Raw genomic sequence first — 18,479 nt, forward strand, 5'->3', positions numbered from 1 at the left:
AGAATTAAAGGGCTGATCAACTTCAGTTAGCTCTTTTCTACTTAAAATGAATTAATAAAATAAGGAAGATGAGTGTATTCCCAAATTAAATAGATGAGGACAAAAGGTTGTTCTGCCCTTTCATGAGACATTCTCATAGTAGTGGAATAATTAAGTTTACTATTTTGTTCCCTGTAAGAAAAATTGAAAGGTTTTTTGTTTTGGTTTTTGGAGTGTTCTGCCTGCATTAGATGTATCTGTGCACCTGCAAGGTTCACTGCAAAGAATCCTCAAAGTGCAGATGTAAAGGTGGAGAAAAGAGAACCAGTACATGATTCAGAGAAATCCAGGACCTCTACACTTAGATTCTTAATCATACACCATCAGAGTGGAAGAAAGGCAACCTGCTAAAGTTTTATGTCGGGGGTGTGTGATTCTTCCTCTGGCTACAAATGCCAGGTCAATGTCAGACCTTTCCCATTGCAGGACAGACACTAAAATGCCTGCAACTTCAGGACCTCTCTAAGTTTGTTGTAACCAATCCACCCTAAAATAGCTGAAAGCCAATATAACTATTTGGCCTTTCCCTTTTTTCCACTTAGCACTGTGCAACAGACTTGGGAACCCTTCCTGTCTGAAGCCCCCAGGGCAACACCTTGAAAAACAAACAGAACTCAACAAAACTGCTACATCTGAATTTTAACCAATGCTGGCATGTGGCAACACACTGAAGCTACAGAGTTTGTGAAAGATAACTGTTTTAAGCTTTATTTCCTAACTCACAAACTGCAGTTCACACATTCAGAGCAGTCTATCCAGCCAGTTCATATCTATGCTCCTGTCCCGCCTGGCGATCAGTAGAAATGAACAATTTAACTGCTACCCCAAAGGCTAATCTCTTGACAACAGCACATTTATAGGCTCAAAAAGAAGGCAGTCAGATATTGAAAAGAAATGCCAGCTGTGCTTATTCATCAAAATAATAATCGCATTTAATGGTACATGGGACTTTTACAATAGAAAAAGTTTTCCAGAATACTAGGCCTCTTGAAAAGAAATATTCAATAAAGAAGTCTCTGAATAAAATGCTTATTTTCCTTGAGGCAAACACATGCTTCATCCTACAGTCCAGCAACAAAACACAGGGTTCTTTACTCTACAATACCATCTTGAATTTTAAACAATTTCAACTACTCTTTAAAGACACCAGAAAATGAAGCCAGTACACTGACTCATAAACTGTTGTACAAGTGTCAAAACTTATTTTCTCAGCCAATAGTCTGATTCATACCACAGTTTTTCCTTACAAACAGAAAGGAGAAGCACAGAAAGCGGAAAGTAAATCAACTCAATGATTGAAAAACAAAAATGCAAAAAATTGTGACTAATAAGTCAACTTATTTGATACTCTAGTTGGAAGCACACAGAAATAGTCTCTTCCCATTTAGAAAACACATATTGCTGTATTTTTGCCAACCCGTTTTTGTAGCCTTGGACCAGGACACCTTGGAGAAAGCACTAATTTCAACAAAAAATGTATATACACTTTTCAATTCCACCTTTCTTCCTCCTCTATTGCTGTCTGTAAGTATCAACTTTAAGCTTCTGTCTGTTGCTAATCACTGCTGACACGCCAAAGTTTCAAGCTTTGGCAAACAGAGTGAAAATAAAAAGCTGTGTTTTGGATGTGCTTTTCTATTCTTGAATAACTTATTTAGATTTAGCCTTTTAGCACCAGAAGTAGTCAAGGCATGAATTCAGTTACTATAAAGAAAATTCTCAATTTCTGCCCCCAAATAACACACTGGTTCTCACAGCAAATAACTATGCTATTCCTGGACTATTCAGACTCCTATGACAGCACGAAATTTATCAGAGCAGACAGAGCATCACATGTATATATTATCTTTGACCAAAGATCACAAGGCACTTCAGGCTGTAAACAAACTCTCTAAACTTTGTGAAGTGCTGTATGAAAGAAGACAAGTAAATCAAGGCACAAGAAAGTTAAATGACCTTTCAAGCGTTGCAGTTCCTAGATGGCCACACCAGCTAAATCTCCTGACTTCCAATCTCTGGTGAAAATTCATCACCAGTGAGGAATTCACATAATCAGTGAAAATGAGGGAACTCTCTTGTTGCTGTCCACTACATCTGGGCACTTCAGAATTGTCCATCTCTGACTGTGCTAGAACATCCATCACAACAGTGCATACCCTCTCTTGCAGAACCACACTCAAACATAGGTTTTTTGTTTGATGTGCAGCTCTGAGAAACAACTGGCATCTTAGGGTACTGCTAATCCTGCTGTTTCAATTCATAAGACTGACATCAAAGCCAGTACAATGTATCTGAATTAATTTACCAGTTTCCCACAGGAGCAAAAATAAAAGACCAACAAAAAAGTACTTCAGTGACAGTCTTCTCCAAAATGCCTAGCTGCAGTAACTTGCCACTCAGTAGAGGAGGCCATCAAACAAACTCGATTTAATTGAAGACGTTATTTGAAACATTAGCATGCAATAAGAAGCAGCAAATACCCAACACATTATACAGTCTGTTTACTGAGCTGATAAAAAAGTCCAAAATGTAAAACCTTGTATAAAATTCTTTATTATAAGAATGTGAGGCACTGGAGCAGGTTTCCCAGAGAAGATGTGGATGCCCCATCCCTCAAATTGTTCAAGACCAGGCTGGATGGTGCTCTTGAGCAACCTGGTCCAGTGAAAGGTATCTATACCCATGGCAGGGGATTTAGAATTATCTGATCTTTTAGGTCCTTTCCAACCCAAGCCACTCTCTGAAATCCCAGCAGAACTTCATATAAGGAACCATGAGCAGGCATGTGAACTGGCTTGTGGGATGTTAGGTACCACAGAGAAACAGCACCAAGCAAATAAAGCTTCAGTGGAAGGGCTGATTATCTTCTTCATATCAGCTCTACTTCAGTAACTTTGACTAAACAATATTCTTTACAAAATTCTGATGCCAGACTTTCCATAGAAAGTGAGTTTGACTACCCAGATTTCTCACAAAATAGTCACCAAAAGTACTGGCTAGCTAAAGTACAATGTAGAGAGCCTTTATTAGCAGGTTTCAATACATCAGGGATTCGACAAATTTACTTCTTCCCTTACCATAGGGTGAGATAAGCCTGTGCATACAGAGAGCATAAGCTAAACCCCATTTTTGTTTTTAAAATGCAGTAGAGAATTTTACATTATATACACTTCACATGTGGTTGTATCACACCATTCCATTTAAATCCAAATTGTCTTATTAAGCCTTATTAATTTCAATATATAAATATAGTTTGTTTGCAACTATTAAGGCAATGGTACATCTGAAAGAATCACAGGTTTGCAACTATTTTCTCTAAATCAGTGATGAGCATAAGGGAATTTCACCAAAGGAAGATAAGGCAGTTTAAAGGTATCTTTGCAATTGTAGCTGTCAATATGGGATGCAGAGGTTATAACAGTAATCTAGAAAGACAGAAGGGCTGCCTGGTCAGGATATTGCTGCCTCACCTAAATTCCCCAGAGAACCTTATTTTGCAGCAGCTTTTCCAACACTTTTCTTCCCTACTACCAACACAAGCTCTGACTTGACAATCCCCAAGTATTAAGCTTCACAGATGCTCTTCTCAGTACCTGTCCTGGAGATAATTTCACTTCTGGAGTCCTTTTCTATCACAGTACTTGTATTCACACAGGGATATTGAATGCATGATGTGAATATAAACCTACTTTAATTAAAAAAAAAATAACAACACCAATCCCCCCCCCCCCAAAAAAAAAGAACAAAACTAAACAAACAAAAAGCCCCAACTCAAGCAACTAGCTAAAGACATATAAAAATATTATTTACAGGAATCCACTTTATAGTGGACAGCCAGGTATTTTCCCCAAGCAATTTCTCCCTAACTATACTATTCCTTTAAATAATTGACAAATGTCTGATTTCTCACTTGAATATTCAAAAGCATTATTTCCAAATAAAGTCATTAGTATTAAAAAACCATGTTTTTTCTCACTATGTATTCAAAGCAGGTATTTTAACCCACATAAGTAGTTTACAATTTCCTTTGCATTTTAACGCATTCTTAAATTGAATTTACACTGATCAGAGATGACAGTTCCCCTATCCATAAGTGTATCTTACTACAAACATTTCTCAGCTTACAACTTGTTATACTGAAAACATACATAGCTGGCTAAAGAACAGAGGTATCAGATTTCAGGTTTCATGCTAGTTAACAGAAGACAAGTTTTAAATGAAAATTAAGGGGTTTGATGTTTCCCAAGTTTATATTCTCAGTTTTCATTTAAAAAACTCTTCACTATTATGAAACTACAGTAGTTTAAATGTGCCTATGGCTAGCAAACAACAACACAATAATTTAGGACCACTGTCTGCATTTATTCCACTTCAAATTGAATAGATTTACTAATAAAACAAAAAAACAAAGTACTTCAATTAAATGAAACATCTAAAGCCGCAACACATGCATTTTTATGAGCACTTACACATTAAGACAGCCAAAAACTTGCAGTTATTGAGGTGACTTGTTCTATTCTTTCTCCTATCATCATGACATTGGAGGACAAGGCAGTTTTCTCCAGACATGACCCATCCATTTCCCCAGGTCCCCAGACATCCTCACACACGCTCACACAGATGCTCTTTTCAAAGCTCACAGGAGAGGCAGCAGCTACTGAAGAGGGAATGTTTCTCTATCAGCATTCAGCCCTGTCCCCTCACCCTGGGCCTCCACATTCCTGTTTTCACGTCAACCCAGCTCCCAAATGGAAAGTTATTTCTCAGCACTGGAATGTAAATGCATTCATCAAAAGTGATGCAGAATCTGAAGGAAACCTCACAGCACCAAGAAAAGGGTTTTCAGTGTTAAGCCCTGTTCTTTTTCCCTCTTAAAAATCAGAGATCACGCACATAGAAAATTCAATTTCACTTATGACAATTTTGCAAAAAGGACAGAAAAAATTAGGGTTTCCTCTACAATGTAATCTTAACTTTTATTTTGATATTCCCTACATTACATTAGCCTAAGGTTTTAGTAAAACTATTTCTAAACCTTACAAAGATAGCTCCACAAAGTATGGTCATGTCTGTGGTGCATATTCTTCAGCAAATAATAATAATACTGTTATAGCTTTATGTATATGTAATTGCAATATTTTGAACAAAGTTGCTGGTTGAGAGTAAAATCTATGTAATTGACACTTGCTCTGAATCAAAAAAGAATTTTCTATTTAGACAAGTTGTAATGAAAGGAAAAATACAAGCAGCAAATTTTCTTGTTTCTCAGATTCTTAAAATCTTATAAGGTATATGTAAGCAAGGAAATTAGTTCCATACAGATTTTGCCTTTTTTTTTAATTAAAAAATTACAAAATAATTAAAGTGGAAATGTAATGGATGAATATTGAAATATTTTATTCCAAAACTCCAGAAATCAGGATATTCAAAAATTTTCTTTGTTCTGAAGTTTTCAAATGGGAGGTACAATGGGTTTAAGATCACTGATGTGCAGTATTTGCTAATGCAGAACATCTAAATAAACATGGAGATTAAAGTAAACATTATCCTTCTCCCACCTTCACTGAAAGCAATCTCTTTATCTGTGGCAAGACTGTATATAAATAAATCCATAAGCACAAGGCTATGCACGGTTCAGTTCGGTTTCTCAAGCTTTTAACATATTCATGATAAAAACGGATCTTAAATTATATAAACCCAATACTTCAAAGCACTTTTTATGAAAATTACATTGCTTCAATTGACACCTACATTTAGGAGAATCATAGAAAACTACCAAAATTAAATACAGAGGTATTGCATGAAGCATATTTAGAATTTGAAGTTAGGTAAGCAAAGTGTCTTCATTTGCTCTTAGGTAGCCCTCACCCTGAAAATGCTATTATTACCATCACCATTTGCATTCAAGTGCTATCCACTCAATTTCCAATCTTTGCTCTATCCTCCAGTTCTCAATATCAGAGCAGAGAGGAGTCCCCATCCCATTGGATGGATCATGTGCTGCATGTCCCACCTGCACACTCCACTTCCTCACAGCAGTGCCATGACTGAGGAGGTCATGGCAGGCACCTGCTTTCAATCACTGCATCAATTATTATCTGATGGTACGGAAACAAACATAAGCAGAAATGTCTGCTCTCCAAAAAATCCTAAAAATCAAATCCTGATGTAACAATCAACATTCAGCTAGCAACAACATCAAAATGCTAGTTAGTTAGATTTAGTTGTAAAGCCAACCAGTCACACTGGTTGGCATGAATTCCTTGATGAAATATAGAGCAGTAGTCAGTAGACGTCTAGAGGGGAAACAAAATGGGAACTATTTTTTATCTGTCATTTAGAGAGATAATAAGGGATTCAATCAAGTTTCTCCTCATGAATCTTTTCCATTAAGAACTACCATATTTCATTTTGGTATGTCCATATCAGAATAAAAAGCATCAGTCCCTCTACATGGTTTATTCTAGCCAAGCTAGGTTTAGCTGGGTTCACATCAGTGTGCTCTGAAACCCAGAACCTCCATCCAACTCATCCTTGCCAAGGAAAAAAAGAAAGTTACAATTAAGAAGCTCGGGTACATGCACACAAGCCATTCCCAGGGGAAGGCATAAGTGCTCTGATGAAAACTAAATTTGGCGTGGCCATTTTTTGACCCCTCAGAAAAAAGGCAGAGCCCGTCATGCATGCAGAGCCACTCTAACGTGAACAGCGCTCCACTGGGATGAGGCAGGCAGGCAGGGAAGGCAGCAGGGTTTCCCCACACTTAGAGCTGCACACTGCAAACTGTGAAAGAAAGAGTTTGTCAGCTGAAAGACAAGGCATCATTATACAGAACATCAAATTATCTGATAATATAGGCTGACTTCTTTGATTCTCATTTGAATTAGTGCCTGTCTTTTAGGAAAAGCGAGGAAAGATGCAAGGGATGCCCAAGCTGCTTTTGACTTGTAATAACTATTCTTTTTAATAAAAATATAGTGGTCATCTGCATATTTTAAAATATTAACTAGATTAGGGTTTTTTTCATCCTTTAACTTATGTAATTCCTACAATGTTGTTCTATTTTTAGCTTTTTTTTCAGCAAAAGAAAGTCGCTGCTTTACAAAAATGCTTTTCAGTTGAAAGGGAAAATTGAGATGCTGGCAAGTTGAAGAGGCATTTGCAGAACTGTCACTACTTGCAAATCCTGGAGACATGAGCTCACTGCATACCATGGATAAGGATGATTAGGCTTATCCAATGTCATATGATAGCTTAGGTGTTTACAGTCCCAGATACAACAGCTCATGTGTCAGGGAAGGGACTCACTTGCAATATCACAGCTAAGTACACATGACTTAATAATACCTGGGAGGAGTGTTTCACAAGAGAAAAAGGCCTGAGACATCCCTGCAGCTCCTTGCTTGACCAGGGACCAAACCCCCTGCTGCCTGTGGGGGAAGAGAAATCATGGTGCCAAGGATAATAACCCTGCTGCTGCAGCAGGATGGTGCAAAGAACCCAGCAAACAGACAGAGAGGATGCTTGATGACTAACCAGGCCATATTAAAACTACAGAATAAAAAAAGCACATTTATAGTAAACTAACGCTTTAAATAATTCCTGCTAAAAATGTGTAGAAGTTAAACTCCAGCCGGACACTTTAGTGAACCTCTTCAGTGTTTTGAACACTTCTAGTTAGCATCCTTACAGATGACAGACCATACTGCTTTATCTATGTAATACTCATAGGGATTTAATTCTTATGCAAATGCAACCCAGATCAGAGGTTGCATTAATCTGCTAATTTATAGCTGACTACTGAAAGCACTTCAAAAGAAGTTCCTGAAAACACACAGTGAATAATTTAAAATTAGCTAGATTCTAGAGGTTTGTTTCCATAGAAAGTCCTCTCAGTCAACCCTGAAACGTGATTTATGATCTTCACACAGTTTTTCTTTTAGAGCAGAGTACTGTTTTGACAAGTGAGGTTAATTTTAATATTTTACCTGGTTACAAGAGTGAATATGGTAGCAAGTTTGACTAGTTTAGGTAGAAAAATTAAGTAATTGTATAAAGTTTCACATTTGTTGCTTTTCACTTTATCTTTTCATAATGTAACATCAAAACTAAAAAATAAGCCGAAAATGGTTTAAAATCCCATATGAAAAAGTGCTTTTAAGAATAACAAACTGTTTTGCAAATTTACTGTAGAAAGAGTAGATGCTCAGGGTCTTTATAGCAGCAGGTGATCCTGAATACTTTTCAGAGGGGAATACCACTAAGTGTTCCTTTACGACCCTTTTATATATACCACACTAGAGAAACGTTTTAATGGCATTTTTCTGTTGAATTCAAGATCTATGTTCACAGACTAAACATACAATTATATAAACAAACAAAACTGGAACCTACTAGTAGAGGCAACAACAAATTTAGCTTGTTGCAGCAGTTCAGCTTTGCAACCTATCTAGAACAGAAAGCTCGGAGGCAGGCACCTCATCAGCACACTTGGGAATAGATCCTTCTTTGGGAAAAATTACCCTTATTTTAGTTTTACATTAGAAGTTCCTGTATTATTTTATCTCGAAAAACATTCAAAGATGAAAGGTTTTTTCCTAACCTACTTTTTATCTTATTCTTTCAAATAAATAAATAAATGAATGAATAAATGGTTTGAATAAAGACAGCTTTGCTTATGCTTCATGTCAGTGACGTCTGTGTTGCCATGGAGATTGCTGTGACATCACAAGATCTACATAATGGTCTCAAAGAATGAGAAGTTGTTGGAAAACATTACTTAAGAGGCAAGACCTTGTCTAAACACAGCTTGGCTTATTAACATTCATGAAATTCATTCAAACAGAGGAGTATTTTTCCAATGTCACACAAAGACTTTAGATGCTAGTTTCTAAATGAAGACTTTTTATATTGAAAAATACATAATAAGCATTTTTACGTCCCCCTAGAGACTCTCATAATTAAGGCATTATAAATTTTCAGGTTTTTTTGAATCACTGAAATAACTTGACACGTCATCTAGGTTTTTAGAAGTAAAACAAGACTATATATATTGACACTTTCCACACACACTTACACACTTAACTCATTCAGTACAACTAATTCATTCACATGGAAAGCTAAACCCATTCCTTCAATAACAAGTTTCCATAAATTAGTGTACAGAGCAGATGTATTCAAGATACATATGTATATTTGAATGAATAAACAAAGTAAACCAGTGGAATAGTAGTGACAAATTTGTTTTAGTTATTTAAATCATAATTTGAAAAATAAATTATTTTTCCCTTGAAATGTTATACCACGTGTTGTATCCCTAGATATGTTTTTCAGAAACCTTTGGAAAATTTTGTATCAACTGAAAGGAAACTCTCAGACATTTTCAAATCTTCTACAACATGGAGCAACATTTTGTTAAAAAGACAATTTGTGGAAGAATTACAGTAGTGGAATCACGCTAAGAATCAAGACAATAATTCTAATTCCTTTCAATTATTCTTTAGTCCTCCAAATACATAAGTAAACATCATTACTTCAGCTTATCTAGATGGTCATTCAGCAAAATTAAGTTTATGAAAGTTTAGACCTGGAGAGGTTCACCTGAAGCAAAGAAAAGGCAGTGTCCCCCGTCCCCTCTCTCCACGTGGGTATAACTTCTGATTTTGGTATTCTTTACACTATTTTTGCACACAGTTCCTTTTGTTGTTATTTTGAGGTAAGCAATGACCAGATTACTTCAGTTCATTACTCTTATAAAACTTGTCCAGAGATCCTGAGAGCACATAAAACAAATAGGACCTCAGCAAGAATCCTATAATGCAGTTTTCTCAAGTAACTGAGGGGGGCTTTGATGTTTTGCAGGTTTGTACTACAACTCAAAACCTTAAGTACTATTAAATGAATCAGAGGAAATCTTAAATCAGAAGGAAAAGATTACATAATACAACATCTCACCAGCTGCAATACCCATTGTGAAAAGGCAACCATTTTCTTCAGACAGATACTTATTATTAACAACGCAAGCAGTAGCAGATACCCTGATGTAATGGGTCCCACATTTAACTTTTAAATAACCATTTCCTTTATTACACAGAGAATTTTCTCCTACATAATTTCTCAAAAAGAGTTCTCAATGTTTTTCCACATCCCCATTTGTATGCAGGCAATTTATTACAATTTCAGAAAACAGCTTTTTATTATTAAAATCAAAACTGAAATTTTGGAAAGAAAATTTCAAAGTGTGAGTACTGTTGAAATAAAATATATCACATAATTATAATGTACAGAAGAGCAGTAAAAGCTAAAGCAAAGATGAGCAATGTTTCCAAGATTGCTTAGATGCTGCTCTCAATGACTTTAAATTGTGACATGCTCCATTAGAGACCCTAATGCTGGGATTAGAAAGGTGCCTCTAGTCAATGAGACACAAAATAAGCTAAAAAGAAGAGTCAGCAATGAAACCATACTGGATCAAGGCCAGCTTTTACAGGAGCAGATTTTAGAAACCAGACAATCAACTAAACAGCACCAAAATTTTTGAACAAGAATACAATGTCATCAGGAAAAAAAGTGAGTGTTTCCAGTGGAATTAATCTTTTTTGCACCCAGATGGGCAGGTGGGGGAATAACAAAAAAAAGGCTCAAAAAACCCCCACTACTATTCCAGCTTTTTTTTTTTTTTCAAAAATTAGTCAAAATTTTAACCAAAATTTTCTAAGATTTAAAGTAATGGGATCTGAGAGTTGGTATCAGTCAGAGTCATCAAAGATTACGTTGCCTCTATCAGCTACCTTAAAGGATTCTCTCTTTTCCTCTCCTGCCTTTCTGCTCAAAATTATGCTGCATGAATCTAGGTTGTTAAACTCTTCTGCTTATTTTTATTTTTCCTTATGGTCCTTTTCAGTTACTTGGAGCTGTTAAGATACATTCATGATTACACAGATAAAATCTACTGCCCATGTTACCTCAGATTTTGTTTTTCATTGGCATTGGCAATATCCCACTGAAAAATTTTCATTACACTTAATCTGTAAAGTAAATGCAAAAAATAACCTAAATTGGTTCACAGGCTCTCCATAAAAGCAGTGGTCTGGATTTATAATGCTGAGTACTTTGTTTCTATGCTCTGCATCACAAGTGCCATTTTTTCATTAGAGTAGATACACTTCATTTTTAAGTATTTTCACAAAGCCACAGTTTCAATGAGGAAGATAAACACCACTGAAGTGAATAAAGCAGAATGTAAGAAAAGCCTAACTACTTTACTTATTTAAATGCACTGACAGCATCATTTAAAAGTGGCAGGAATTGTCATCTTGACTCAGCTTACAATTACCATGCATGAAACTATGAAACACCAAATCCAAGGATCTCTTGAATCTGCCAGCTCTGCACCACCAATTAATGGTGTCTCCCCTATGGAAAGCTTATGAAATTGTTGTGAACATTCCACAAATGCCCCTGAGCACCAGCAGGTGATCCAGACCTTCCCAAGCTCATCGTCAGGTCTTTTGTATAGAAAGAGACAGAAATCTGCAGCTCTAAGTTTATACATCCAGGAACTGGTATAACGTTTGCATTTGTGAGAGCTCCTCAAGTTTGCTTTTCTCCTACCATGGGCATTTCCATCCCTGAAAGCCTCCCTCTCCTTAAGAGGAATCAAAACAACTCAGGCTCACTGAAAACATATCCAGGTCATTCGACACTTTCAGCTTCATTGTTATCTTGTCATTACAAACTTGGAAGAAAGCCTGGTAGCACCAGACACACAACGCTGAATTTCTATTTTTGTTTTCAAAAGATGCCAGTGTAATAGATTAAGTCCCTTAACATTTTATCAGCACTGCAAAAACAAAATTCCAGTAGCACTGAAATATGACAGGAACAACACCAGACACCAGCCAATCTCATCATTTAGGAACTGTCTCCTCTTCTATTTCCCAACACCTCAGATACTGTCATGATCAGTTTCAGACCTCAATAAACTCTTCAATTACTCAGCAGAACAGAAGATGGATGGGATAAAGGATAAATTAGCTGTAAAAATAATTTTATGTATTCATATTCAAAGAAACCTGTACACCATTTTTTTCAAACTCTAAGGACACTTTTGGGTGGCACGTAGCCTGTACTCTGAATCACAAATTTTGCTGAAATAGCAGGCGACAAATTTATGGCTCAGCTAATTCAGCTCAGCCAGAGCTGACTGTGTTTGAAGTGATGAAGTCAGACTCACTCGAAGCCCTCCCTGCATGCCCTGCCAGCCCTTGGGGAGCTGGGCTCAGCCACAGCCCCACGGCAGCTCCGGCTCCTCCAGAACCTCATCAGGAAGCCTGCAATGACCCACACGAGCGAGTGCTGGATTTCACTGGCAGCACTGACCATCATACCAACAGATGAGCAAAGTCAAGGTAGATGGCCAGATCAGGCACTCCCAGTAAAATGCTACCTCTTGTAAGCAAGATTTTATTTTCTCTAGAGGAGTTTGAGTCTCAATAAGTAATCACAGTCACACGTGCTGCAACAAGCATAATTTTCTGTTTGCAAGTAACAGTAAACATCTCCATCAAAAAGGACAAATGCAGTCTTTTGGGTAAATGCAGACAGTACAAAGCAATTAGTGTTTATTTCTCAATGTCTATTTAAAATTCATTGTGAGTAATTCATGATAGCCACGCAGTCATAAATGGACTGACATCACTACTACTTCCAGCTTCCTCCTTCAGCTCATGAGCTCAATCTTTCCTAGATTAAACCCTAAGATCACACTCCTGCATGCCTCAGTTTCAATTGATGGGACTAAAATGCTGAACCAAGACATTCAAACCAGACAGAGGACAAGGCAGCAGGGGGGTCAGCCCACAACAATACCACACTGCCTTCCCACCAGCCCTCAGAAATAATCATGAGCACGGCTCCAGAACACCCTCAGCTTGATACAGACATTAACACAACAAACAGGTCACAGGAAAATCCAGTGGCAGCAAAAATAGTGAAGTTTTCTATTCAAGACAGAGAGTTTCAAGGGCAAAATAAACCCAAAGCATGCACTTCCAAGTAACTTCTTAAACAGACTTTAATAGATGTTCTCCAAAACTATAACCTGGGAAGTTATTTTTCTCTGTGAATGTCCAGTGTATGGTCTTGGTTTCCAACACAATGCTGCAAATCCTTAGCCATAAGCAATTCAGAACCTGGAGAAAGCTAAATAAGCTCCACACAGCTCTTGATGAACTCCCTCTGCAGCTTAAACAACTAAACCAGCAGTTCCCAAAAGTACAACTCTGAGCCTCCCACAAGTCCATTGTTCTAAAATTCTGTTTCCTGCTCAGGGGGAAAAAAATTAAAAATCCCTTTTTAGGGGATTTTATCATGGTTTCAATATTTGTGTATACTGATCACTCTCAGTTAAAATTCCAGTTTCATTCTGTTATCTCATAGGTGTCAGCCAGTAATAGCCAATATTAATAAATTCTAAGTTGCAAATATATGAGTCATAGTGAGAGAAGGATTTTAGCATTGTGATTAAAGCTATCAGCATAATTTTACTGACTCAAAAAAATCAATCAAAGGCAATTCTGTATTCGGAATATAAATACATCATCAGATATATGTAAACCACACAAAACAGCATGATTCAGACATCACAAAAATTAGGAAGTATGTTTCAGATACATAAAGCTCTATAAATGCATGTAGATAGCCAAGGGCTCTGCTCCAGCACCATTACACTCACATTCATTACCTGTCAAAATAAAAAAGCCTGCCAAAATCCCTAAAATTTTATCCTGAAAGGTTACTTTCATAAATTAATGAGGATGCACCTGGATGAGGACAAAACATTCTGCATGAACTGAGTTTTTCCATTGCTTTACACCCATTCAAAAGAAGTCCATAATTTGTTCAATGACTCTCTATTACGATTAGATATTCCATTCCATTTTTTAAGTTGTTTTAGTATGGGAAAGACCAGAGGGCTAAACCATCAATATTTAAACACATACATCCCTTTTAATTTTGAAAATCGTGAAAAATAGATGTTCTTTCACTTTCAAAACTTAAATCTTTTAATTAGAGGGAAAAGCTTAAATAATTGCTCCTGTATGTAAAATCTGCGAACTTGCCAAAGGGAAAGCAGCTTTCCATTGCCATATGAGGCAGTGAGAGCAGGACTGGTTGGAGGTAGCAGCAGGGAAGGAAAAGAGGCTGCAGGAAGGAAGCAGCAGATGAGCAAGCAGTGCAAACTAAAGCTTGGTTTGCGGGTGGCAATCAGCACAGCGGGATGCCCGAGCAGCACAGCACACACTACCAGACGGGCTGGGAAGCATTCAGGAGAAAAGCAGAAATCCCCAAGTACCAGAGCAAACAGTCTGAGAAAAACTGCCCAGCAATTCTGTATTTTGTTGCTGCTAAGAGATAGCTGCATCCTCTGGAGGCCAAGAGCAGGCACTAGGTGAGCTGTGGGAGATCCAAGAGACCTTTTGGTGCTGGAGCTCCCATTTAAGCAAAACAAAAGAACCCAGTGAAGTCTACACTAGAAGCAAAGTTCTGGTACAAAAACCACACAGGAACTCCAAGCAAATGACCAAACATAGTGAGAGCATGCAGCAGGCCAAGGCAAGCTGGAGGCCATTCCAAAAGACATTGAGAGGGACTGGCACGTAGTTGCTGTCAGTGGCCATGTGAAAACACAGGAGAGCCAGGACAGCCCTCAGGGAATTGCATTTTCTGCTCATTTATTTTCTGGAGTTCATACATAAACCTCATTCTACCATGTGAACTGCTTCGGGCTACAGATGCCCATGGGAAATGATGAGGGGACTGAGTGTTAATTTGTGTTAGTCTGATGGTCATGGTCAGAGGAAAGGATTAAGGAATGTTTAGTTTAACATAATATATGCCTGATGTGTTATAGTAAATGAAGAAATTTGTAGATATTAATGGGAAAAATGGGGGGAAAGGGGTAGAAGGCAAGAGGGATGGTCTTCCTCATATTAAACTGTCAAATTTCACCATTGTAATTCACAGAAATTAAACAGGAGAACAAGATAAAGCTTTACCTCATGTCACCAAATAAATGGCAGCTTTACTTGTTCAGAGCACAATTCTTTAAAATCATGGACAGTATACTATCCCAAAATAATAAATGAAAGACAATAAAATCCAGCCTTATCTTATGAACACTATTTGCTAGCTGATGGCTTGGAATTTGAACAAATACAAGCTAAACTGTATTACAACAGGGAAATAAAATTGAACTCATGCTATTTTCAAAAAAAAAAAAAAAACAAACAGACACAGTTTAGATGTTAAAGTTTCCAAAGCTAAACACTCAATTTAGGACTTCATGTATTCCAATATCTCATCTTGAACAACTTTTTTTTTTTTTAATTTGGAATTAAAGACTTGTCTCGTAGCTAGTTACAAGTAATTTTACAAGTCATCCAGTGCATTATAAAACTTTGTCAAAAATTGGCAGCTTTGACACTCATTTTGAACTGTTTCAACAGGCAGCTATTTGCCCATATCTCATATCCTACAAAGCTGGTTCATTTTGGACTGCTGTACCATTTTTTATTTACATGGGTTTTAGTAGTGTTGCTGCTGTTACTGTCCATTTTTTTATCTCATTGCTGCACCCAATAAATTGTTCTTATCCCAACTCATGATCTCTGCCTTTGTGACTCCCACCAAAGAGGGGAGGGGAGTGAGAGGTGTCTAGCTTGGGAGACTCTCACTGAGGGGGGGCACTAAATTAGGGTGTGCTGTTCCTAAGCCACAGCAGTGCAAAAGCAGGGGGGTAGTCATTTCTTATGCTTTTAGACATCTCTGTGGTGGGGGAAGGGGTTATTTTTTAAAACATTCTTCTTCTCCAACTATATATTAACTATCTGCCAAACCTAGCCTCTCTAAGTGAAAGAACTTTAAATGGTATCTTAACACTACAAATGAAAGCCAGGGACACAACGATTTGGAAGAAAGAAATACAGTAAGTTTACCTGACATGACATATACAACAAAAGAGCATTTCCAGTGTTACTCACCAACCAGTCTGAGGATGCTATATCCAAAACTAATGCAGGCAATTCAGCTAATAGAGGACCCAAATGCAAATAAATATGCTGAGCACAGGCAGTCAAATGCACTAAGGTACTTGCAAGTGTCAGCTCAAATCTATTGAGAGCCCTCTATCCTGTTCTTTACTAACTCACATGCCAACTACCACCAAGTTTTAAGAGTAAGGTCAAATTCTGCACAGGACTGAGAACAAACCTGCAAACTGTAGTCAGATTTGTCCACTAGGTCAGTCTAAATTACTCTGAGATACGACTTTTGCTCTGGCGTGTAAATACATTCATTTTAAAAGAGTAAAATCCAAAAAAATAGCAAATGCTCTTGAAATTCAGGGGTTGGGGTGGGGGTGGAATTAGTGGGATGCCAACACTTGTTTTATTTTAAATTTGGTCAGCTACTGCCCAGCCATTATTCAATGAAGGTGAGCTTGAGGAGGTCAGGAGGACAGGTATGGGGAAGCCCTCAGTCTGAGCAAGGACCAGCAGCCCAGAGAACCTGTCCAAAGGGATTTACTGCAGGTGCATGGGGCAGGCTGACAAAAAATAGAGAATAGTTTTAAAGTGGGGGAGAAAAAGAGGAGTTTTGGATGGTGAGATGCTTAGGGGTGAATTACGTTTGGATCTGGGAAAAAAAGTTAGGGAAATGAGAATTTTCTAAGTCAATTGTATTTGGAGAAAGGAGCATACTTCTTGCTTTCTACATATTTGATTGCTCCTACACAGATTTCTTGGTTCCATCCTGCTCTCTTAATCACAAGCTACACATGTTGCAAAATAATATCCTAGTGGCTTTTTAGATGGGCAAAGATAAAATGGATTAACCTGAAAAAAGCTCACATTAAAATAGTGTAAATATTAGTTTACTACCGCAAATTTAGTTTACTCAAATGACAAACAAAATCAATTACTTTGCAATGTTTAGGTCTCTCCCTATCCCTTGATGTCAGTGATGCATGAGGATGTGCTCCTTTTGCTAAACCATAGCCAGTTCATTTCAGCAGTAATAGGACATCAAGATGCACAAATTATGTAATGTTCAAAAAGGCCCTTGAAGTTTTTACTCCCTGTATATGCAAATAGTCGGTTTCAGCAAACACTTATCCAGTAACCATCTTCTGTCCACTTTTGACACTACTGCTTAGATTCCAGAATACCACCTTATCAGTTCTTTCTGGACAGCATCCTTTTCAGTAGGTCTCATTCTGAGCACCCTAAAATCTTACTTTGGTATTTCTGCCACATTCTCTTCAGCCTGGCTTGTATAACTGAGCAGTTCGCTATTTCTCTCCCAGCAGTTCACTGGCAGCATAACTAAAGCTGGAAAACCTAATTTTCTTCTCAGGCCATTTTCTCACTAAATAAATCAATCAATAAATCATTTATTAGCCACCAATATTCCAGATCAGAATTTTCACCTGGATGCCCTCTCACTTTTGCCAAGTTTCTTATTCATGGATGAGCACAAAGCCCAATTGCAACTTACTCATTTAGAAAGGAAAAACCCTGATTAACCTTGTCCTAAATTTTAATAAGGCACTCACCTACTATTCAATGACTACAGCTTCTCAGCACAAAGCCCCTCACCAGAAAGACTCTGGTTTTACTCTCCCAAAATACTTTCTATCTCATATAATTAAAGTTTCTTAATTTTGCTTCCATGGACTTCAGTTATCTTTTTCAATTAACAAATTGTCTCTCTTGCATTTGCTTCCCAACACACTAGCTTTGGCATCTACTTGACTTCACCCACAACTGTAAAACCTATTTGTATCACAAATTCCATGCCTGTATTTCACTATGGTATTAAATACTGTCCCAGAGGTCATTTTACACATTTCTCCATATGAACACCGCTTAATGCTCTGCTTACTGCCACAGGATCTGTAATTTTCTGTTCATTCTACCAGGAAGAGTCTCAAGCTCATTGTTTATCTCACTAAATCTCACCTCTCTTCAAGTGCCCAAGTGAGTGAGGCACAAGCATTGCTGTATTTAAGAAGAACAGAAGATTCTTGCCATGGACTATACAGAGCCACCTCACATTAATTCAAATATATAATATCTCTTCTCCTGGTGTCTGAAGGTAACACTTTCTGCCAGCTTTTGTCCTGGCATTGCCTGCTCATGGATGACATATGGGACAATTTTCATTCTGCCAGAAGTAGGGCTCCTATAATCCCTTGTTGTGCTACTTTTTCCAATAATCAGTTTTGCACCTTCAGCATTAATTATTCGATGGCACATCTAATATACCTTTTTATCAGCAGTGCCTGACAGACACAAGACACTTGGTTTCACCAAGAACATGCCACCATCATCAAAGGGAAGTCCCCAGAGTTGCACTGCTCTCCCACTGGAAGGCAGATT

General features: G+C 37.6%; 1 protein-coding gene across 6 annotated transcripts in view; it reads right to left on the reverse strand.

Moving 5' to 3' along the window:
• Positions 1–18,479, reverse strand: part of RAPGEF2 (Rap guanine nucleotide exchange factor 2) — a 127,486-nt gene that overhangs the window by 90,392 nt on the left and 18,615 nt on the right. The window lies entirely within an intron of this gene.

This window comes from Geospiza fortis, unplaced genomic scaffold, assembly GCF_000277835.1.
Source record: "Geospiza fortis unplaced genomic scaffold, GeoFor_1.0 scaffold40, whole genome shotgun sequence".
Taxonomy (NCBI): domain Eukaryota; kingdom Metazoa; phylum Chordata; class Aves; order Passeriformes; family Thraupidae; genus Geospiza; species Geospiza fortis.